The 22,469-nt window shown below is 30.6% G+C and overlaps 1 protein-coding gene and 2 long non-coding RNA genes across 4 annotated transcripts in view; 2 read left to right on the top strand and 1 right to left on the bottom strand.

Moving 5' to 3' along the window:
• LOC126889489 (uncharacterized) overlaps positions 1-22,469 on the bottom strand; it is a 258,815-nt gene that overhangs the window by 66,910 nt on the left and 169,436 nt on the right. The gene's annotated exons all lie outside the window — the stretch shown is intronic.
• On the top strand, positions 6,422-10,573 carry LOC126890674 (uncharacterized). Of its 2 annotated transcripts, XR_007700408.1 has the most exons (4): positions 6,422-6,715; positions 6,803-7,206; positions 7,916-8,087; positions 10,534-10,573. It is a non-coding gene; the product is annotated as an uncharacterized LOC126890674 (long non-coding RNA). The 2 variants fall into 2 exon arrangements; XR_007700407.1 differs by lacking the exon at positions 10,534-10,573 and having other exon boundaries at positions 6,425-6,715; positions 7,916-8,235.
• On the top strand, positions 13,248-15,668 carry LOC126890673 (uncharacterized). The gene is made up of 3 exons (XR_007700406.1): positions 13,248-14,148; positions 14,236-14,639; positions 15,349-15,668. It is a non-coding gene; the product is annotated as an uncharacterized LOC126890673 (long non-coding RNA).

The raw sequence follows: 22,469 nt of genomic DNA, 5'->3' as shown, positions 1-22,469 counted from the left end.
TTATTCTGGTTTAATATTTCCCGTGAGATTCTATTTGTTTTTAAGCCAAAAAATTGTTTATAATTTTAAAATATTCCTGAGGCCGCTTAAATAGTCCAATTTCAATTCTGTAAAGTACGTTAGATAGGTATAGTGTCTTTTTATGAAAAAATCATAGTTATTCTTATGCTTCATAATGATTGTCGTTATTATAGTGACCGTAAATTTTTAATTAACAATTCAATTGTTGCTAAACTGTTAACTCAATTTCCATCGGCTTCTGGAATTATAATCTATATGAAAAGGGCTTTTACATGACTAAGTTACTTATTTATTGATTAACAATTATTTATCTAAAATTTTAGTTGAAAATTAAAGATTTTGTTAGAAAAACCCGCTTTTTCCGGGGAAAGTTTTCGTCGAAGTGAATCGGGAAAAACACGTCTCTATGCAGAATTTAATTGCGGTGTATTTTTATTTAAGTGTTTTTGGTGTAAAGTTAAAATCTTTGGAGTTATAGAGCAAAAATTAAAAAGAAAACACGATTTTCGGGCGCCATTTTGTTTATAAAAAAAGTAGCACACTATCTGCGGACTTTGCATACCTATATTATTATTACATACAATAATAAAATTCGATTCCAGCAATAAAATTGCTGGTAAATAACTTTTCCTTGTATTTTGCTAATTAGCCCAGAGTATTATTGTATTACTGAGAGTGTCATCTACGTCCCCCTTCTAACGTAAATCAGCCTTAAGTGGTGAAATATATGTAATATTCTGACTTGCGATGCAGGGAAAATAGTCTATAAAAGGAAGCACGAAAGGCTCGTGTATCCTAGTACAGAAGTTTTATATAGTGATGTAGATACTTCTTCTTCTTCTTCCTCTTTATAAACAATTCTGCTTGTTCATTGGCGGATTTATACCTCTATGGAAGGTTGTCACTCCAACTTTTGCGCGGTCGGCCGATACTTCTTCTGCCGATTGGTGATTTATCTCGTGCTATTTTGACCACACGTGTCTCCCCCATTCTGATTATGTGGTTGTTCCATTATTTTTTTCTATTTAGTGTCCATTCGTTTATACACTGTACGTTACATTGTCTTCTAATATCTTTGACCTCTTTGGATCTCTCAGTGTATTTCCTGTAATTCTTCTCAGTACTCTCGTCTCTGCCGTTTCCAGTAGTCTTTGTGTTGTGGCTCTATGATGTCTTGTTTCTGATGCATATGTCATTATTGGTCTTACACTGGCTTTATAAATTCTTGACTTCATCTCAGTGTTAATATGTCCGTTTCGCCATAGAGTGTTTTAAGGCATCCTGCCAATCTATTTGCTTTTTGTACTTGATTTCTCACTTCTTTGTCTAGGTCTCCGTAACTTGACAATGTAATTCCAAGGTATTTTACTTCCATTACTTGTTCAATACTGATACCATCAATTTCTATTTTACATCTGATTGGTTTTTTACTGATTACTATTGTTTCGGTTTTCTGAGATGAAATGGTCATATTGAATTCTTTTGCTCTTATGTTAAATATCTGGACTAATCTTTGCAGACTATCTTCATCTTGGGCTACCAATATTGCTTCGTCTGCGTAGCAGAGTATTTTTACTTCTTTATTTCCCATTCTATATCCTCTTCCTTTGTTGACGTTTTTGATGATTTCATCCATGATTAAATTGAAAAGCATAGGACTCAATGAGTCTCCCTGTCTTATTCCGCTGCCCATATCCATAGGTGCTGTAAGTTGTCCATCTATTCTGACTTCCATGTTGTTGTTTTGGTAGATATTCTCAATAGTTTTTATGATATCTAGAGGGACTTCTCTATTATACAGAAGGTGGATTACATCTTTGCGTCTTACTCTGTCAAATACTTTCTTTAAGTCAATAAGACATATAATTGCTGGTCTATTATACTCTAGTGATTTCTCAGTAATTTGCTTTATGACGAATATTGCATCTGTACACGATCTTCCAGTACGAAAACCCTGTTGTTCATCTGCTAAACTTATCCTCTGATTCATTACGTTTTGTAAGATTTTAGTTGTAAGTTTTAGCGTAGTATTTAACAAGTTGATACCTCTGTAGTTTTTTGGCTGCTTTTTATCTCCTTTTGTGAATTAGTTCGCTCCTTCTCCATTCTTCCTTTCTTCCATTCTTCAATTTCTCGCTTATTGTGTTTTATGATTTTGTTAATTAATGTTGTTAATTGTTCTGTCATTGCTGCTCCACAATATTTCAGTAATTCGTTTGGTATTCCATCTTTACCTGCAGCTTTTCTGTTCTTCAGCTTTTCAAGTGTTATTCGTTCTTCCTGTGCACTTATATTAACATCTTCATTTGTGGTAATTTCTGGTGTTTCCGGTTCTATCATCATTTGTTCTTCCTCTGCATAGAGCTTTTTTAGATAGTCAATCCATTTATCCTTTTCTATGTATTTTGGTTCTATTAGTTCCTTTACCTCCGTTCTTTGACCTTTTATAAAACGCCATATCGCACCCTCAGTGCAAGACTGCAGTAAGTCAAAATAAGTAAGTTTCGAGATAAAGACGATTTTGTTTATTTTCGTGCTAATATCGGTGAAATAAGACACAAATTTTAAGAAAAATTAACATGTAATTATGATTTTGCATGCTTTTCAGCCTATATTACATTAACCAAAAATAGAAATTTAAATAAAATAATATTAACGCAGAAAAAATTAGGAATTTCTAAGTTACAACACTTTTGCACGGAAAAAATTGTTAATCACTACACATTTAGTATTAGAATTTCAAAGTTACAACAGTTTTGCACGGAGAAAATTGTAAAAAGCGTAGACACATTTACTTTTACAGTAAAACCTGTGTTACCGGCCACCTGCCAACAACGGCCACCTGTACTAGCGGCCAGTTTAAAAATTACCCAAACCAATTATGTACAGTAAAACCTGTGTTAACGGCCACCTGTCAAAACCGGCCACCTGAACTAGCCGGCCAGCTTCAAAGTTCCCCAAACCAAAATTTTTGGACTACAAAACCTGGTATTAGCGGCCACTTTTTTTATATCGGCCAATAGTACTGTCATTTTTAGTGACCGTTATTGACAGGTTTTACTGTATTACACGAAGGACATAAAATTTACCTGAATAGATTGGCCTCGAAAATCTTTGTTTATTGTCTCAGCCGTTAATGGATTACGTAGACGCTCTGTATATTAAAATTAAACACCACAGATATTAAAATAACAAATATCTTACTTTTTTCATTGCTTGTTATCGAATTCTAGACTATATCCTGAACGTTGTGCTTTAGCAGAACACGTTTCCAAAGAGGGTCATACAATGGATTATCAATATACTAAAGTACTAGCTTCTGAGAACTCATATAACAAAAGACTCTTTTTGGAAATGGCTTTTATCTTTCAAGAAAAAAATTCGATAAACAAAAAAATCAGATGTAAGACATCTCAGTGAAATTTATTCTTATTTACTCACTTTAGATAAAAAGAACCAATTTAAATTTAATAATTCAAATTCTTCTTTCATTTCACATATAATTTATAGATTTTTTCAATATAAATCACATAATAAAAAAGACATCTACTATTAAAAAAACTTTGCATTGATTAAAACTGTTTTATTCTCATTTCGGAATTTTCCTATTTCAAAATTTATAAAACATTTATTAAATAATTATAATTGGTTCAGTGGTGGTGACGTTTCCGTATGAATTCAAACAAAATTTAATAAAAATCGATATAACATTTGTTAGACATTTTCAAAAATGCCATTTGACATACATCATTTTTTAAAATATTTTACCATTTTTCAATTTATACTCGATTTTTAGAACAATTTTTTATATATAGTTTTTAATTTTTATTTTTATTTACGATTTGTACCAGGACAAAATTTCGTTTTATATGTCAGTGTTTAACAACTAGGCTCAACATCCTCAAATAATGTAAGTAAAAATATATAAGTAACTCTTTAGTAAGATTGTTTTGTGATGTGCAGTGTTTTTAGTGAAAGAATTGACTCTGCATTTCTCAGAACAATTTTTTGTTGTTTTTGTGTTTTTGGGGATCCTCGACACCTGGTTTAGTGAGAGGAAACTATGGTGTTCTGGATTTTTGGTAACACAAAGATAGCAATTATTATTGATTTCAGTTAGCCTATTTGTTAAATACTGTCTATTTATGATTGTAGTTTCCCTGATGATGAAAATAAACATTTTCGAAGGCTTGGAACTATTATAAAGAGTTTTCTTTGAGATTGCTGCTACCCCAATATTTCAACCTTGTTTCCTAACTGTTCAGCAAATATTATATACCTAAGATACCTACTATACATTATTATAGTAGGTATTATATACCTACTATACATAAGATGTAGATCTTTGAAACACACTCAGTGATCAAAAGATCCAAGGATAATGGTTTAACGACCACTCGTACGAAATCAAACAGATGAAACAGAGAATGTGGAAAAATCCCCTTACGAACAATTCACACATCCACCATTTCGGGCTGGGAAAATTTTTCGAATAGAATCAAAGATCCAAACACCAGTTCTTCGAAATGTGTTTCGCCCTCTTCAACCTCTCTGGGCTCATCGGTAAAGATGGGAGGTTGAATATCTTTAGACACATTCCAATTAAAAAACAACATTTGAAACCTACACATAGAAGGTGTGTAAATCTACGGCAAATCCGACAATGACAGTCTCAAGTTTTAATTCCCTAATTACTTAGTAAGTAAAATATATGTTTAAAAACATATTTTATATATATATATATATATATATATATATATATATATATATATATATATTGATGTGATCTTGATTATTGATATGAGATAATATTCTTATATGTCACTTAATTTAATCAATGTATTAATACTAATCCAATTAATTAACCAGATCACATATCAATATGTTTTCAATCTCAGGGCGAATTATAAATTAATTACTTACTTTCGTGGATTCTAAATATTTCTTAATGGTTCCTAATCGGGATAGAAAAGAAAAGAGTAAAAAAAATACACATATGGGTTACAATTATAATCAAAATATTTTTTATTTTATTTAAAAGGCAATCAATGCTTAATATTTGCTATTTCTTATTATTCTTAAAACATAACATTTACAAATGGGAATCTTATTTCCTTTTGGTTTTCAATTGAAAGTTTTTATTAACATTTAACTATTAGGAGTTATTAGGAACAACTCTATTTAAGTTTGATGAAGCTTTTCTGATATTATTGATTATGTTATTCAATTTTTTATGTGGAATTTAATACGAAAAACCCATACATTCATGTCCAAACAAATGAGACTGACCTTTTCCTGGTGAACTGAAAATGTCCTCACACAAGACCCGTTTCCTGCTATCCTTGGCTGCGATCAAACCTCGTCCTGGCTTCCAGTAATGTTCTCCTTTGAAAAACTAGCTCGAATAGCTCTCGTTCCTGCTTTTGTCGTGATGCTGTGTTCTACCTTTTTCGAAACTGCTATCAGCTACCGGGACACTCTTGGCTCAAGGAGGTTCTTTTACTCTCGACCTGGCCTACTTCTCGTTCCACGATAGATACTCCACACTCACGGAACTACATCGGCTTTCTCACTCTCCGTACACTACCGTCTACTACTCGACTTCACTTATCGACAGCTCAAAACATTCTGATCTCACTTTCTCATCCATTCCCCTACTTTCTAAATATCCCTTCCAGATTCACAAATCAATCTTCCACCACCAACTCTCATTCGTAATATTCCTCAAAACCAATTTTTAATCTTTCTAAATATGCTTAATGGATTTCAAAAGAAAATATTTAATTCCCATTCTAAAATACTTTCTAACTATTTACAAATTTTAATGACCTATTCTCTCTTTCAAATGAGTCTTATTTAGCATAGGCTAATGATCGAAACCTTCCGCGAAAAACGATAATGAACTATCATCTATTTCACTGAGTTTTATTTAGCATAGGCTAATGATCGACCTTCCGAGAAGAACGATAATGGTACGCGTCATTCACTTTGTTTATCTAAGCACATTGTTCCGAGTTTCGTACGCTTATTCTAATCACTTCTTAAAATTAAATATAACAATTTGTTGTATACAGGTTGTTCTAAATTTATATGCCCGAGGTTGAGAAAATTAAAAATATTTTATATTAAAGTGAATTTTGTTTATAATTATCAAATTTTAATTTTTATATCAAATAGAAAAATAACAATATATATATATATATATATATATATATATATATATATATATATATATATACATATATATATATATATATTATACATATATTATACATTTCGTGGGGCCAATTATTATAGAAGTTATTTTATTTTATTTATTTTTATTATTAATTATTTTATTTAATTTATTTAATTTAATTATATTTTATTATTATAGAATTATGTTTATTTATTTTTATTTATTTATAGAATTTTTTTAAATATTCTGATTTAATAATTGATTTTAATATTGATTTTGCCCGGCGCCATCTATTAATCACTTACCTTACTAGCTCAGTTATAAAGTGAATTCTGCATGAGATCTCCTATCTGTGGAGGTGTGAGAAAAGATTTCTGAAATATCAACTAAACAAACGACACAAAAATACAGCTATATGAAATGGTTGATAAATAACAAAAGACTGTCGAATATTGTACACGAATTTGGAAATATATTGAAAATAAAGGCTTTGTTATGCAACATCAAAAATACAAGGTAATTATACAATAATATAGATCAGATCAATATGATATCAACTTGAAATATTTGCTGATCTATCTAACGCTAAATTATTTATTTTAGGTTATCTAGTCGAAAGTCTGAAGGAAGAAATATGATGCAATGAATTTAACTATATAAAAAAAAATAAAAGTATTTGACAAAAATTTAAGTCGAAGATAACCCAAAATTATCTTGAATATTCAAAATTTGTTATATTAAAGCTAGAAAATGAAAAACATTGACTTTAGATCATGATCAATTAAAAATATAAACTGTTCAGTACAACCTTTCACGATGTAATATGAAGATAAACCAAACTGCTATGAAGTCTCTTCGGATCCAAGACGAAACCAACTCCTTCTATTTCACTGGAACAATGTTCTAAATCTGGTAGATACCCGCATCACAATACTTTTTCACTTTTCTTATAAAGTTGAGGGTCATTTTTGAAAATTTTTTCTTCACCATGAAGATTATTTATACAGGTTAGTATAATAAAAGTTTTTAATTTAAAATTTTTACGATTTACCGCATTTTTCTCAAAAATTGCGGAGCTCCTTATAAACAGGTGTTGCTTGTTCAAAAGCCTGCAGAAGTCTCTCTAAAATGGATTCCTTTTGGCTTGGCGTCCCTTCACAGCCAATGGAAATTAATTATTAATAACAATCCTTGCTATGAAAATTTGAATTCACCAATCAAAAAATTCCAATAAATTTGACATTTCATCAAAATAATAATTTTGATGAAAATTTTGGAAATATGAACCCAAATTGTGATTCTATCCTAATCTTTGGGTATAATCTAATCTGGGATTTGAATAGATTAAACTTTCTAGTTCATTTTGATATAATTTCCTTCTTGCTAGGTGCCCTTATTAAAGTTCTATTAGGGTTCATTTCAACGTCCGACACTTCATTTTTAGTTTCTTTATCACTTACACTCACATATTAAAATTCAAATATTTACACAATTACTACATACAAAGGATTGAAATAACTTTCAATTTACACAAAATAAATCAGCAATTGAATATGCATAAGCCATTTCCTCAAAATATCATTCTTATACGTTAATTTGACCTATAGTTTCGACACTTGTCAAAGCTATTATTCTATTGAACTATTTTCCACATTTTTCTTTAAAATTTATACTAAAACTATTAATATTGAACTAACTATTGTTCTCAAATTTTAGATTAATGTCTATTTCAACATAATTTCACAAATCTATACATGCAGCTAAATGATGCAAGACGTATCACCTTAACGAAGTTCCTTTCGAAGTGACTTTTGGAAACATGGAACCTTTTGATGATTCTTACGAACAAATAAGGCTATTGTATGATAAAAATAGAAGTAATTCTCAGGTAAAACTCAAAATTCAAATTATTATATATTCTATTTACTAATTTCTAATTTATATGTCATTGAAATATCATCTTTGATATAGGATTACCTATTTTGATTTCTTATGTAATTCTACCTTTATACACTTAAATAAAACCATCTTATAACTATTTAATTATTACTAAGTGCTCTCCTAACTTTAGTTCTTTTTATAATTCTCATTCTTCTCAACCTTCCAATCAACGATACCCCTCAAAAGTGGCAATAATAAAAAATTATCCATATACTTTGGGCTTTATTAAAATTACTAAATTATCTATTATTTTTAACTATTCTATGGTTTGAGTATCTTAAAAAATCATAATAACTATTTAAAATCATGACAATTGCCCTAAATGAAAAATTGATAATTTTTCTTAAGTAAAATTTAAATTTTTCATTTAAAATTTTAACTATTATATAAATTATATTTATTTAAAAAAAATTACTTATCCTCTAAACTTTAATCTATCCTTGGTAATATTTATACAAATCGTTTATATTAAAAATGCCTCTAAATCCTCCTCCATCAATATATTCCAATTCATAGGAATTCTGTCCGTCATTATTTCGAATCCTATATGGACCTTCAAAAATTGACATAAGCTTCGCACACAAATTTTCCCTAAAGTTGGTTATTCTATGTGCTCTTAACAAAACTAAATCCCCTTGCTCAAAATTAACTTTCCTACCCTTCATTTTCTTAGACATTCTATTTAAATATTTTTCCCCACTGCGCTGTATATTTCTATTGGCTTGGTCCATAGCTTGTCTATACGTGACATCATTTTGTATAGTCCATGGTCTATCAGGTTGTTGTCCAGTCATCAGATAATAAGGAATTTGTTCAGTAACCGTATTTGGTAAGAAGTTCATGTTGTTTTCAATAACTGTCAAATGTTGTGACCAATTTATATGTTCTTGTACATAGATTCTTAAAAATTTAATAATTTCTTGTATGTATCTTTCTGATGGATTTGATTGTGGATGTCTAATACTTGTAAATTGAAGTTGGATATTATTCTGTTGGCAAAATTGTTTAAATCTGTGGCTCTGAAAATAAGTTGCATTGTCTGCAATGCATGTTTTGGGTTTACCTACATTTTCAAAATAATTAAAAAATGCTGATTTTATTGACTCTACATTAGTTCTGCTGGTTGGATATAATTTAATAAATTTTGAAAAAATATCTACAATAATAAAAATATGCTTCTCATCTGTTTCTGTTGGTATTAAATCTGTTAAAAAATCTACAGCAACAATTTCCAATGGTTCCCTAGCTAAAATGTTTTTAGGTGTATTAAAGTTCACAATATTTCGATGTTTATTCCTTTGACATATGTCACACTGCTTAGTAATGTTTTTAATTATTGTTTTGTCCTGTTTACTTATATAATTTTCTCTGAACATTAACCAAATTTTCCTACTACCTGCATGCCCATTATTGACATGTAGATTCAACAAAATCTCCTGTGCCAAATCTTGTGATACAACATAACATTCCTGTTGTTTTACTCTCTTGATGTAAAAGTCATTTATTATTATAGTTCGTCGTTTGTCACTTTCCCTCAAAGTCAATTGATCCTGTCTAATGGTATCGAGTGAAAACAATCCTTCCATTTCATTCATAATGTTTATTCCAATATATACCTTGTTTTCACTGACATTTCTGATTTCATTGTCTCTTGACAATGCATCGGCTACTATATTAAGTTTACCTGATATATATTTTATTTTGAAATCATATTCTTGGAGTAACAAAGCTCCCCTATGTATGCGATTGTTCAATAAACGATTATTCATAACATTAATCAATGATAAATGATCTGTTTCTATAAAGAATTTGCCACCTAATAAATAAAATCTTAACTTATTAACACAAAATACAATACTAGCAAATTCCAATTCTCCAACACTATATCCTTGCTCATATGATCTAGTTAAACGAGATACAAAACTGATAGGTACTTCTATCTCATTCTGACATTGCAATAATACTCCTGATAACTTATGCATAGATGCATCTGTTCGTAAAATAAATGGCAAGCTATAATCAGGATGATATATCTTCAAATTTTGACAAAACTGATTTTTAATATTTTCAAACGCTAATTGTTGCTCTTTACCCCAATACCATTTCACTCCCTTCTTGAGTAAATGATTTAAAGGAACTATCTTTTGGCTCAAATCAGGCACAAGCCTTTTAAAATAGTTGATCAAACCAAGAAAACCACGCAAATTTTTAATATTTTTAGGAGTAGGGTACTCCTTTATTCTTTCTACTCTCTCCTCGTCCATTGAAACTCCCAAATTATCTATTTTATATCCCAAAAATGTAACACTATCTTGAAAAAATTGGCATTTCTTTATATTTATTTTAAGACCCGCTAAATCTAATTCTCTTAATAATATTTCAATATGTTTTAGGTGTGAAAATTCGTCTTTTGAAAGTATAAGGATATCGTCTCTATAATGAAGAATAAAATCATCATATTTATCTAAAATATTATGAAGAGCACGAACTAAAGCACTACATGAACTTTGCAAACCATAAGGCACAACACAAAATCTGTACAGAACACCATCTATCATGAAAGCTGTATAATCTCTGGATTCATGGGCTAAAGGAATTAACCAAAAACTATGTCTCAAATCTACTTTGCTATAATATTTTGCCCCCGTTATTCTCCCGAAAATAGTTTCCGTTGTAGCAGGTGCTTCGTATTGCGGTATGGTGTGATTATTTAAATTTCTTGCATCTAGACAAAGTCTTAATTCTCCACTGTTCTTTTTGACTACAACAATTGGATTTATTATTCTTGAATTACATTTTTCTATTATTCCATTTTCTAACATCTTTTCTACTTCTCTATTTACCTCACTTCGGTATCTATATGGTATCGGATATGTTTTCGGTCTAAAATCTTGGATATTTCTAACTTCTATTTTGTGAACATAATCACTAGCAAATCTATTTTCCTCATTTATGAGTCCTTCATACTTTAATAATATTTTCTTCACTTCTCCTATCCACTCTTTCTTACATATCACTTCCTCCTCCATTATATCCATACTACTTTTACACACCTCATCATCAACATCTTCATATAATACATTATTAATATCTATATAATCATTATTTATCAATTCATTGCCCTTTTCTGGACTTAATTCATTAAATATTTCATTATCCTCCATATACATTCTCCTCATATTCATCAATTCCTTGCCCTTTTCTGGACATAATTCTTCCTCAAATTTCACATACTCCTCCTCTACTTGTACCAAACCTTTCTCATAATTGATTACCATACCCATTTTGTCTAACATATCCGATCCAATCATAATATCATATTTCATCTTATCAATGACAATCAGTTGTAGAATATAATCTTTTTTAATTAATTTAATATGACCAACAATACTTTTATTAACATGTGTAATCGTTTTATTATTTGCACCTACTAAACTTAACTTAGGAATTTTAAAACATGAATCTTCTAAATTCAAATTTTTAATGACATTTTCACTAATTAAGGAAATCTCTGACCCTGTATCCAATAAAACTTTAAAATATTTACCACAAAATTGAACTTTAATAAAAATTAATCCCCTGAACTTTTTCGATACAACATTAGCTCCCATGTCCAAAAATTCCCTATGATGCTCGTACAGTTTGGTTGCTATATTGCCTAGCAGGTGCGATCTACAAAATTCTGTTCAAATGACTCCATTTGAACACCTGATGACGTTGATGGTTGATCAGAAATTTCACCATCCATGACTATATTATTTACACTAAATTGTGCCCTATTATCACTATTTCTACTATTTTGGTTGGAAGGCTGATTCGAACTCGAATTACCCATATCTCGTCTTGGTGATCGTCTGCTATCACCATTATTGTCATTATTATTGTAAAAATTATTATTACCATTAGAGTTATTTCTATCACCATTATTTCTATAATTATTATCTCTGTAATTATTATATCCCCTATTATTATTATTATTTTGGTTATAATTATTATAACCTCCACGTCCATTGTTATTTCTATTATTATTATAATTATAATTTGATCTATTATTTTGACTTCTGTTTTGATTGTTATAGTTATTGTTATTATTATTGTTATTTTTATTATTCCAAGTTTGATTATTGTTATTATTATTATCATATCTGTTGTCATTGTAATTATTACTATCAATAAAATTTTGAAAATTGCCATTATTATTATTTCTGCTTCTATAACTTTGAAAAGCTTTTTCCTTTTCAATAAGAAAATTGCAGAGCATGTTTAAGTCGGTAAAATGGAAATTTAGTCGGATATTCTCTATCTGCCTTTCAAAATGGACTATTATGTGGTTCACCAGTTCCTTCTCTGTGAGTTTTCCATCCAGATACTGGGCAGCACTATATAATCTCATAGCATACAGATGCATGCTTGTTCTAGAGTTGGAGTTATATCTTCCTCCAAACAATTCTGCTCTCACAACTTGTTGTCTGGACTGTCCCCAGAAAAATTCCAAAAACTTCACTTTAAAACCATCAAAATCTTGGATCTCATTCTCCACATTCGTATACCAAATCAACGCTTCACCCTTCAGCTGATTTCTAATGACTTCACGAAATTCGTCAAAGTCATTGTATTGCAAATATTTGGTTGTGAGTATACGAATAAATGGTACTGGATGTTGAGATTTATAGTCCCCATTAAAATAAATTCTGTTCTCCGATGTTTCTATAGTATGGACTATTGTTCCTTTTGTTGTATTCCTAATCTTCTTCTCCATCTTTTCTATCTCTTGTTTAACTTCTTTTACTTCAAAATTTAATTTATTCTCCAATTGATCCTCCTTTTCCTTGGATGTTTTCTGATCTTTCTTGATTTGATTTATGTTTTCATCTACCATGATGAATCTTCTGTTCGTCCACTCTGCTTCCTTTTCTATATCTTCTTCTACTATATTTATTCTTTCTTTATGCTGTTGTATCTGTGTTTTAATCTCTTGATTTTCAACAGTTAATTTAGTTTCTAAATTTTCATGTTTATTCATGATCTCTCCGTACAACATTTTCACTTCTCCAATACTCTTATTTATTCTCTGTTCCATTTGTTCTTCTATTCTTTTAATGTTCTCTTCAAGTTTCTTTTCCAACCTCTGACTATTTTCTTCTGCTTTTCTGTTATTTTCTTCTAACTTGTCTTCCATCTTTTGACTATTTTCTTCTAATTTTTCTTCTACCCTTTGACTATTTTCTTCTAATTTTTGTTCTACTTTTTGACTATTTTCTACTAATTTTTCTTCTAATGATTTACTATTTCCCTCTAATTTATTTCCCATTTTCTTGTTGTTTTCATCTAAGTGAATTAATTTTCTTTCTATTTTATTATTATTTTCTTCTATTTTTGTTAATATTAACTCCATGAATTTTTCAAGGTCAGACTTTTCTTGTTTCTGTTCCTCTTCTTCCTTTGTCGTCTTCGAAACAGATCTACGTCCATCTGCCATTTTGTAAAATATATCAGACTCAAAATTTTAATATTGATTATTTAATATGTGACTATTTTGCCCTATATTTATCTTATCGTTCCACGTTGGTTGCGCCAATTATTATATATTTCGTGGGGCCAATTATTATAGAAGTTATTTTATTTTATTTATTTTTATTATTAATTATTTTATTTAATTTATTTAATTTAATTATATTTTATTATTATAGAATTATGTTTATTTATTTTTATTTATTTATAGAATTTTTTTAAATATTCTGATTTAATAATTGATTTTAATATTGATTTTGCCCGGCGCCATCTATTAATCACTTACCTTACTAGCTCAGTTATAAAGTGAATTCTGCATGAGATCTCCTATCTGTGGAGGTGTGAGAAAAGATTTCTGAAATATCAACTAAACAAACGACACAAAAATACAGCTATATGAAATGGTTGATAAATAACAAAAGACTGTCGAATATTGTACACGAATTTGGAAATATATTGAAAATAAAGGCTTTGTTATGCAACATCAAAAATACAAGGTAATTATACAATAATATAGATCAGATCAATATGATATCAACTTGAAATATTTGCTGATCTATCTAACGCTAAATTATTTATTTTAGGTTATCTAGTCGAAAGTCTGAAGGAAGAAATATGATGCAATGAATTTAACTATATAAAAAAAAATAAAAGTATTTGACAAAAATTTAAGTCGAAGATAACCCAAAATTATCTTGAATATTCAAAATTTGTTATATTAAAGCTAGAAAATGAAAAACATTGACTTTAGATCATGATCAATTAAAAATATAAACTGTTCAGTACAACCTTTCACGATGTAATATGAAGATAAACCAAACTGCTATGAAGTCTCTTCGGATCCAAGACGAAACCAACTCCTTCTATTTCACTGGAACAATGTTCTAAATCTGGTAGATACCCGCATCACAATACTTTTTCACTTTTCTTATAAAGTTGAGGGTCATTTTTGAAAATTTTTTCTTCACCATGAAGATTATTTATACAGGTTAGTATAATAAAAGTTTTTAATTTAAAATTTTTACGATTTACCGCATTTTTCTCAAAAATTGCGGAGCTCCTTATAAACAGGTGTTGCTTGTTCAAAAGCCTGCAGAAGTCTCTCTAAAATGGATTCCTTTTGGCTTGGCGTCCCTTCACAGCCAATGGAAATTAATTATTAATAACAATCCTTGCTATGAAAATTTGAATTCACCAATCAAGAAATTCCAATAAATTTGACATTTCATCAAAATAATAATTTTGATGAAAATTTTGGAAATATGAACCCAAATTGTGATTCTATCCTAATCTTTGGGTATAATCTAATCTGGGATTTGAATAGATTAAACTTTCTAGTTCATTTTGATATAATTTCCTTCTTGCTAGGTGCCCTTATTAAAGTTCTATTAGGGTTCATTTCAACGTCCGACACTTCATTTTTAGTTTCTTTATCACTTACACTCACATATTAAAATTCAAATATTTACACAATTACTACATACAAAGGATTGAAATAACTTTCAATTTACACAAAATAAATCAGCAATTGAATATGCATAAGCCATTTCCTCAAAATATCATTCTTATACGTTAATTTGACCTATAGTTTCGACACTTGTCAAAGCTATTATTCTATTGAACTATTTTCCACATTTTTCTTTAAAATTTATACTAAAACTATTAATATTGAACTAACTATTGTTCTCAAATTTTAGATTAATGTCTATTTCAACATAATTTCACAAATCTATACATGCAGCTAAATGATGCAAGACGTATCACCTTAACGAAGTTCCTTTCGAAGTGACTTTTGGAAACATGGAACCTTTTGATGATTCTTACGAACAAATAAGGCTATTGTATGATAAAAATAGAAGTAATTCTCAGGTAAAACTCAAAATTCAAATTATTATATATTCTATTTACTAATTTCTAATTTATATGTCATTGAAATATCATCTTTGATATAGGATTACCTATTTTGATTTCTTATGTAATTCTACCTTTATACACTTAAATAAAACCATCTTATAACTATTTAATTATTACTAAGTGCTCTCCTAACTTTAGTTCTTTTTATAATTCTCATTCTTCTCAACCTTCCAATCAACGATACCCCTCAAAAGTGGCAATAATAAAAAATTATCCATATACTTTGGGCTTTATTAAAATTACTAAATTATCTATTATTTTTAACTATTCTATGGTTTGAGTATCTTAAAAAATCATAATAACTATTTAAAATCATGACAATATATATATATATATATATATATATATATATATATATATATATATATATATATGTATATATATATAATGGCGTATCTCTAAAACTTTACTTGGATATTTATACATAAACTACCGATTTCAAACTTCACCGGAGTAGCTTATGTCGTTTTAAATGCATATTTTAAATTTCTAAATAAAAAACAGGCTTCATATTTTTCAAACAACTTTTGCCGACGGACAGAACTTTATCAACTTTGCAAAATACAGATTCGAAAAATTCTCATATAAAAGTTGGCAGCCAATGGACAAATTCGTCGAAACAGTTATACGAAACTTTTTGCGACTTCTATTCTTTGCCTTGGTAAGTTCGTAACTGTCCGGAGGAAGATGGTGCTTTTCTTTTCGGGGGTAATATCCATACATATTATATAATGTTGAACAGAAAGTAACTATTTGCATGCCAACTAATTGAATTAAAAAAAAATATTAAAGTTACAACGAGTTTATTATTTTGCAGTAATATATTATTACTGCTTAAAAATGTATTACGAGTGAATTTTGAAAAACGAGTTCATTCTCAATAGACCAGGGCGCATATGTAAAAAGATTAGTACATTTGGATGTTGAGAGGGGACTCATATTCTTTTGCAGAAATTGCTTAAAAATATCTCATATAATAATATTTGAGTTATCCTCCCACTCAAAAAGGTTCGGAAAATTGTTCAAATAAGTAAAATTTATTAATAAATTTTTAGCTTGGTAAAAGGTATAATAGTTTAAAAAGCCCCTATAGGGCTACAAACATACAAACAAAATGTTTTCGCTCTGTAACAAGAGCATCATCAGTGTTACAAGAACATAGTGAGCCAACCAAAAAATACAAAGGTCAAAGCCTTTCAAAAACAGACTAAAAGTCTTATATAAATGCCAACATAGCAAAATCCAAAGGATGGATAAAATTCTTATGGCTACGGCCCTAGGGCAACATATGACTCCCACACGTGGTAAGTGGGTCAAAAGGTCACAATTAGGTCATTGTGTTACAAGAGGTGACAGGCAACAGGCAATTGTTTAAATAATCAAAATGCCAAAAAATGAAGAAAAAATTCGATTTTTCTCTTCGTTTTTAGATTATAACTTTAAAAGTGTTCATTTCCTAGAAAAGTTAGAAAGAAAAGTTAAAAAATAAAAAGTTACGGTTAAAAAATCAATATATTTGTTTGAAAAAAAAAGAAGAAATCCAATTGGAAGCATAATAATGTAAGTTAGCGGTGTTTTTAGTCATTGACCTTATTTATTCTTCTTTATTTATGTATTATTAATAGATTCTAGAAGTTTGACTGCCTTCCAATAATTAGTTTTTAAAAAACTGAAGTTTATAGCGAATAACGAATGTTTGCAATTTGGTAAAAAATGCCATTTTCTTCAGAATAGAAAGATTAGCATCAGAGATACGAAAAAATATTTTAATATGAAATTGTAGGTAATTTAATTTCAAATGACTTGGTTTAATAAAATTTGTTCTACGGCAAAATTTGAGTGAATCGTAAATGAGTTTACCATCGAAAAACATTGATTTTTTAGATATAAAGCTAACACTTTCGATAGCGAATAAATCAAAAACTATTAATTTTATCAAAAAAATGTATAGAACATTTTTTGCTTAGAATGAATGTTTTTTTTAACTTTTGTGGTCAAAATATAATAAAAAATTTCCACCCTCGAGATGAGGTGACAACCACCCCCATGGTAAAAGCGCCTGTTGGCATCATATAGATTTTGATCCATGGAATATCCACTACTTATTCTTAAATTTTCAAGAAGATTGATCCATTCTGTAAAAATTGCGAGGTGAAAAGCTTTGGTTCCTGGACTATAAGGTAAATCAAAGTGTTTTTACGATCACTATCTACTTGATTTAAAAAAAGGTTTTTGTCTAAGCTTTGTTGGAATTCATGTATTTTAGAGGAGTTAAGGGATATGATTTTTCTTAGAGGTCTCCTTTTAAAATCGTTAAAAATAAGTTGTACATTTATTACTAGGATTTAATGGTCACTTCCACAATCTGCGCCCGAGTATATTTTACAAGTGGCGGCCAAGCATTTCCATCTTGATCTTATTACAATGTAATATATTTGATTTTTGTTCATCCATCTGGGCTACGTCATGTGTACAATCTACGTAGGTTGTGCCAATAAAGCGTGTTGGTAATTGCCAAATAATGCTCTACATACAACTCTACAAGATGGTCCCCACTCATATTACTCTATCCCAGTACATTACTGCCCGTTTTCTACTAGGATGTTGGTGGTCATAATCACGGCTATTTTTACTTTTGAGGCAGCAGCTCTAAATTAATCTACAGGACTGCATTTATACGACGCGACGTCCTCAAATTATTTAACCAGGAAATGCGCCTTTTTCAATACTTCCCGTTCCTTGCATCTTTCCCTGCATTTTACTCAACATTATCATCTATAGAAACAAACACTTATCGTCTCTTATCACATGATCCAGATATTGCCATATATCAGCAGCGTTAATAAATTGGAGGCACTGTATAACTGAAAGTTCAGATGAGAAACAAACTTAATGAATCTGTTTTTGGTATATAACTAAGTAATAATAACAAACAACGAAGATTGTGTAAATTACAAGATGAGAGAAATAACAAAATAATATAAACAATTTTATCTAGCTGTAAACAAAGAATACGAGCCTCATTTGTTTATGGAGGAAATAAGAATATTCAGATTATTGGGTAACACTATCGGATAAAAGCTCTAGCTCCAATAAAATCATGGATACAAGGCGGCTCAAACAAGACAAGACCTATGCGGAAACGAAATTTAAAATAAACGAGAACTTAAGGAAAGTCAAAGAAGATAGTGCGTAAACTCTGACTGTTGACCAAAAATGGGGGAAAATTCAACATGCCTTAGTATCAGTTGGAAAAGGAACCCTCAAACCACTTAAAAAAAAACAAAATCTTGGATAACAGCAGAAATTCTTGAACTTATGGAAGAACGAAGAAAACATAAAACAAAAGACCCGAATAAATACAAAGAAATTCAGAGAAACATCAGAAAGAAAATTCGAGAGGCAAAAGAGAGGTGGCTGTCCGACAGATGCAAAGAAATAGAAGACCTGGATAAAAAGTATGACAGCTTTAATTTACACAGAAAAATCAAAGAAATGACAAGTTCTAGAAAAATCACAAGAACGAATACCCTTAAAAATGATAAAGGGGATATTATTACTGACGTGAAGGAGATATTGTGTCAATGGAGCAATTACATCCAACATCTCTTTAATGATGAAAGAGGAGAACTGTCATTAGAAATCACAGAGGATACCGGATCACCAATATTAAGAGACGAAGTCATCTATGCCATTAAAAACACGAAAGAGGGTAAAGCTACTGGACCAGATGATGTGCCCATCGAATTATTAAAACTTATTGATGTAATGGTTGAACTCTTTAATCTAATATATCAGACTGCCACAATCCCTAGACAATGGCTGCAATCGACCTTTGTAGCAATTCCCAAAAAGTCAAGTGCAACAACCTGCTCGGATCACAGAACAATATCTTTAATGAGTCACACACTTAAAAGATTTTTGAAAATAATACACAGTAGAATTGTTAAAACTCTCGAATATGAAATCAGTGACACACAATTTGGCTTTAGAAATGGTATGAGCACACTAGATGCTTTGTTCGGCTTGAATGTGCTGGCCCAGAGATGCATGGACATGAATCGGGATATGTACTTATGTTTTGTAGACTTTGAAAAGGCATTTGATAAAGTTCAACATAAAAAGCTTTTAGATATATTAAAAAGCAAAAATATTGACAGTCGTGACATGAAAATTATATCTAATATATATTGGAATCAAACTGCCAAGGTTAGAGTTGACAAACAGGACACGCAAGATATCAAAATACAGAGAGGAGTCCGTCAGGGTTGCGTGCTGTCTCCACTAGTTTTCAATGTCTACAGTGAAGCGGTAATTCAAGAAGCGCTCTCAGATTCAATAGAAGGTATATCTATAAATGGAGAAGTTTTGAACAACTTACGTTTTGCAGACGATAAAGTAATAATAACAGATAACAACAATGATTTACAGAACGTAATGCAACGCCTTAATGAACGCTGTCATGAGTACGGACTGAAGATGAATTTAAAGAAAACTAAATGCATGATCATAACTAAATCAGCACACATAAACATCCAATTAACTATTGAAGATACTGTGATTGAGAGTGTGGATAACTACAAATACTTAGGAACATGGATAACATCAAATGTAGACCAAACCAAAGAAATTAAGACACGTATTGAAATAGCACGTGCATCATTCATTAAACTTAAAAAGTTTCTTTGTTGTCGGGATATAAGGTTAGAACTAGGCCTAAGGATGCTTCGATGTTACGTGTTATCTACTCTTCTTTATGGCTTGGAAGCGTGGACGTTGAAACAAGTCCATTTGAATAAGTTGGCCGCCTTTGAATTTTGGTGTTACAGAAGAATCCTACGAATATCATGGATTCAAAGAATGTCGAACGTGGAAGTAACTAGAAGGATAGGAAATCAACCGGAAATAATACTAACTATCAAAAGACGAAAACTTGAGTACTTGGGACATGTGATGAAAGAGCAAAAATATTCATTATTACAACTTATTATACAAGGCAAAATACTTAGAACTAGTGGAAAAGTACATTTACTTGGGTCACGAAATTAGAATTGGCAGAGATAACCAAATATGCGATATGAAAATAAAGAAGATTAACTCTTGCTTGGGCAGCCTACGGAGCTCTGAGATACGTATTTAGGAGCGGTATACCGATCGGTTTAAAAAGATAAGTGTTTGACCAATTTGTGCTGCCGGTAATGACATATGGAGCAAAGACACTGACTCTAACCAAGGCAACAGCGTCCAAAATGCGGGTTGCTCAAAGGCGTATGGAAAGATCCATGCTGGGCGTAACCCTACGGGATAAAATAAGAAATGAGGATCTCATACAGATCTCCCTCTTCCGCAATCAACCGGTATCGCAGATGTTGTAGAACGTATCACCAGGCTCAAATAGAACTGGGCAGGACACGTCGCCAAGCTGAAAGATTCAAGATGGACACAAAAGCTGATGGAATGGAGACCAAGAGAAGATAAACGAAGTAGAGGAAGTAGAGGAAGTAGAGGAGACCTATGTCCAGCAGTGGACGTGAATTGGTTGGATGATGATGAAAGGCAAAATCCGAGGAAAACGAAATGTGGGAAGACGAAGAACATTCTGGCTTAAGAACTTACGGGAATGATTCGCATGCAGTAGTGCAGAGCTATTTAGAGCAGCATTCAACAGGGTCCGCATTGCCATGATGATTTCCAACCTTCGATAGAAGATGGAACTTAAAGAAGAAGAAGATCGGATAAAAAGTTGATAATGATTTTTGCAGGATTAGCAACCTACCAATCATTAAAACGAAGACTTCTCAAAAAACAACATTAAGCCTCGGAAACATAATCTTAAAACGACCACGATACGAATTAACAACAACAGAAAAATACCAAAAACCCAGATGAGAACTACCACATGAAATATCCCATCACTCAACACAAGAGGACAAGAAATAACTCAAGTTTCTGAGGGGGAAATATACAGGGTGTTTGGTAGGTAGATGGAAATTTTTTAAGGGATAATAAGGGGCGCCATTTGCAACATTTTTGCTAATGGTGTATCGCTCAAACTGTTAAGGTTTCCGAAATAAAGTTAAATTTGTCAATATTCCACAACCGTCTATTTCACGTTTAAAAATTATCTAGACGTACTATCTCCCTGTTTTACGAGTGGAATAAAAATGTAAACCTAAAACACTGACTCTTCGCATATAATTTCCATCAGCTATCGTCAGTCTCCGAATGCATAACAAACAATTAAAAAAAAGAAACCTTAACAGTTTGAGCGATACAATATTAGCAAAAACTGTTGCAAATGGCGTCCCCTATTATCCCTTAAAAAATTTCCATCGACCTACCAAACACCCGTATAGATAATATGTAGGCGCTCTACAGAAAACAGAAAACAAAAAAGGAAAAGGAAAATCAAAATAAACTGAATATAATATATTATATTAATCTACAGAAGAGTATTAAAAGAAAAGAGAACCAAAGTAGGTGTAGTCTTACTAACACGCCAACGATACCAAAATCAGATCAAACCGTGTTAGTCCGTATAAGAAGGGATTATAGTAACAACGATAAAAATGGAGAAAAAACACTTTAACATCATTATTGTATGCGGCCTAGAAAATGACAAGCCAATAGGGGAAAACGTTTATGACTAATATAATAAAACAAGTAAGATATAGTTAATAGACCAAATCAGGGAAAATATGGTAATACTAGGGAATTTTAACTCTTGAGTAGGTAATCAAGGAATACCCGGAACCAAGCAAAAATATAACGAGAATGTTCAAAATGAAAATGGAGAACTGATGATAAACTTAGGACTGCAAAACGGAAATAGCGCTAAAATTACCGTCTATAGAAATAACATCAATAAAACTGTCAGATGATTTGGTGAAGGTAATAACAATAA

Source organism: Diabrotica virgifera, chromosome 8 (genome assembly GCF_917563875.1).
Source record: "Diabrotica virgifera virgifera chromosome 8, PGI_DIABVI_V3a".
NCBI lineage: Eukaryota > Metazoa > Arthropoda > Insecta > Coleoptera > Chrysomelidae > Diabrotica > Diabrotica virgifera.
This window is presented reverse-complemented; position numbering and strand designations above follow the sequence as displayed.